The sequence below is a fragment of the Rhagoletis pomonella genome, unplaced genomic scaffold, assembly GCF_013731165.1.
Source record: "Rhagoletis pomonella isolate Grant_MI unplaced genomic scaffold, Rhpom_1.0 Rhpom_scaffold_00007, whole genome shotgun sequence".
In the NCBI taxonomy this organism is placed as follows: Eukaryota; Metazoa; Arthropoda; class Insecta; order Diptera; family Tephritidae; genus Rhagoletis; species Rhagoletis pomonella.
In genome coordinates, this window is record NW_023458561.1 from 52436300 (window position 1) to 52439765 (window position 3466).

Sequence of the window (3466 nt, forward strand, 5' to 3'; positions counted from 1 at the left end):
TTTTTTAGTTGCTGCAGCAACTGCTGGCATCAGTATCCAATTGGGGGAAAATAAGTGGCGATGCGAATGCGATAATCAGGCACTCATCGAATATGTCGCACAAGCGCAAGAGACGAACAGTGAATTGACGAAATGTTCGTCGCCAAATGAATTGGCTGGAAAACCAATTCTTCATTTACAACTGGATTGTAATGGTAAGAACATAGCAATAGAATTAAATGTTTATGTATAAATAAATTGGAAATTTTCAGCAACGACTATTACAACAACAACGGTGTCTTCAACAAAAGATGCTACAACAAGAGTGTCTTCAACAAAAGATGATACAACAACAGTGTCTTCAACAAAAGATGCTACAGCAACATCACCTACCACGACAACCTCGCACAATTCAACAGAAACGACGGATACAACCATTCCGGAGAAAACAACTAAAACCACTCTTCCCACAACAGGTAATACAATCGTCAAAAATTTCATTGAAAATGCAACTCATTCCTTGGGAAAGATTTCAATATTTTTTCCTGTATAAACTGTATATTTCCTAAATATGCGTACCCTAACCGCACATGAAGTTCTCCTTCTTCTAGTTTGACGCTTTAACCCTTTTTCTTCTGTGCCAACTGACGCTAATTGGGAATGTCAAGTGAAGACAAGTTCTTCTCCACGTAGTCTTTTCGTTGCTAAGCGGCCTTCATGGCCCCATACGCACATGTAATATGGTGACAGGTAGCAAGATCAACGGAAATAAGGTCAATTGACACTATTCCGCATACTTGTGCGAAATAAAGCCAATTTATATTATTACCTTTTCAAAAGCGTAATAAAATCCATTGACATTATTGCTCTTTCAAACATTAAATTTGCATCTCGTCTCCTCGGAGAATACCATTTTGTGCAGATGGTACCTCAGCCTGCAGTGTCCTGTCAGGTATCCGGTGAGAGTTCGTAAACCTCTCTGCTAAGGTTTAGCAGCCGCTGAAAGATTCCGCGAGACGGAAGACGCCTTTTGCCCTTTGTCGCGCGATTGGTTTGTAACTTGAAAGTCCTCCCATCTTCTTAGGAGCTCTGATATGTATCCTCGTATGGACCAAAGGAGGGCTGATGGTCGATCAAACTTCGTTGGCCACCGCATTTCGCTAGAGTGTCAACTCTTTCGTTGCCATCGAAACCCTCATGAGCCGGAGCCCACCACCACAGTGTTACTCTAATACTGGCTCCTGATTTTAACACTACTTCTTTGCAACTGTCTACAGCCTTTGACACCGTTTTCCAGGAGTCAAGTGCTCTTAACGCTGCCCGGCTATCCGACGTGATGTTTATTGTTGCCACATTTGTCCTTCTTCGAGGAAATTCGTGGACACAGACTGCGATTGTGAAAATTTCCACCTGGAATATGGTTGGGTTGGGTATATGCCCATCGGTAGGCTTTTTAGAAATCTAGGTCCATATACGCCGGCCCCAGCGTTCCCATCATCAAGGTTCCAACCATCAGTTTACCAAAATGAGTTCCCTCGCTTAACATGGTGATTGTCGGTTTACGGGTATTCCTTTCAGGTATTATTACCTTATAGGGCTTTGCAAAGGTCAGCTTCGGCAGCATTGAGTCTAACCACCTACTTTAAGTAAAAAAAACCCAGCTTGCCATTCGAACCGAACGATATGAAGTCCATGGCATAGTGGTTCTCGAATTTCTTCCCTCCCCTGTCAGCACATACTACGCACATTATACATATATACCGTCGTTTAAAGTACAAAACCGCGTATCAAGGAAATGCTAAACCAAAGTATGTGAGATTGCCACGATGGGTGAGAGTAAAGCTAGTCCTATTTCAAAATGGTTCTCCCTTTTATCCCTAATTACATCTTCTTCTTATGTCTATCAATCGATATTTTAGTATAGTTATACTATAAAATATCCATTTATAAATGGATAAGGGTTTGACTTATAAGTAAATTGATCCTAACATATCACTACTATTACTGTTACTTATTTTCTCACCTGACTGCCTTATCCCAAAATAAACAGCCACCTACACAACCACCCGGAAGCAGTCGGACACGGATGCAACAACCACACGATTACAAACTACTACAATTGGATTTCAGGTGTGCCCCAGCAGTGCTCTTCCAAAGTTCATATATTGTGAAACTGAAGGACTCGTTGTTCTCTGTGACTACGATGCCTATTTTGATGTGGAAGCGATCTCCTCAACCAGTGTACAACTACAATTTGACGTTGAAGCTTATGGTTTGCGAGTTATATATTTTCAAGCAATGATGTATAACGATACGTATTCTGTTCTCATCGAAACCAATAACTCTCTGGTTATTAACTACCTAACATCAAATGAAATGTATGTCTTTTGTATAATGAAAACTTCTAGTTTGACGACCTCGCCATTTAATTGCGCTTCTGTGTACTTACCGTTAGTGAAAGCTGTGCCTTGGCTTATGCATGAGGATAAAGCGCTTTTCTATACACTTTCAACAATTATAACTATTATCTGTTGCCTTTTGGGCATAGCTGTATGCTATTGGATACTTCGTTGCCGTCCAACATTAATATGTGGCAACAAACGTATACGGCGAGTTGCATCCACATCGTACAAAGTAATGCTTTTTGCCAAACCATTCGATCGTTTGTCATTTGATTCGACACAGTTGGCGCTGCATGAACTCTCTAAAATTCGCTCATCCATTAGTGATACACTCACCGCAGAGAACTATTTGAGTGTCGACTCCCGTGATTATATGCAATATATAAAAGGCTTAGAACTGAATCGAGAAGCAAAAGTGATATATATATCGGATAATCGGCCGCCATTTAATCGGGCGCCTACATTGCCACCACCACAAGCCGATAGGAAGTTTTGTAATGATCGTAGGCTCGATTGTAACAGTGAAGCGTTAAGGCACCAGAGTTCAAAATGTTCCACAGTGCTAATGAAAGGTGACCCGCAGCCAAGTGCACGTTTTCTAGTTTGGCAACCAAACGCTACTTTAGGTTCTTCTGAGAACGTATACGAAAGCTTGGATTACTATCAGGAGCTGCACTAGGTTTATTGGTAATAATTTGATGCAAAAATCTGTTTGATTGAATGGAAAATATTGTAAATGCATAAATTACTTAAATAAAACTATAATTAAAAAAGTACTAGCAGATGAAAGACGTTGGCGTTTGTACGAAAACTAGAGGTAAGTAAAATTAATAACAATACATGTTCGATCACGACTTTGACAAATGTAAAGTCTTGCCACGCGAATCTTGGCAAAACACCTGACCGTCCCAACAAAAGAAGCGATTTTTACAGCCTGCCTAACCCTAACTCACAAACGCGAAGATGGTGTTTTTATCATGTGAAATTGAAGTGCTTCAGGCCTCACTGTATTCTTTTCTTAAAACTCTAGAGAGGCGCATTGACGAATATATTTGACGGAATATAAAAAAAAAATACAATCTCTC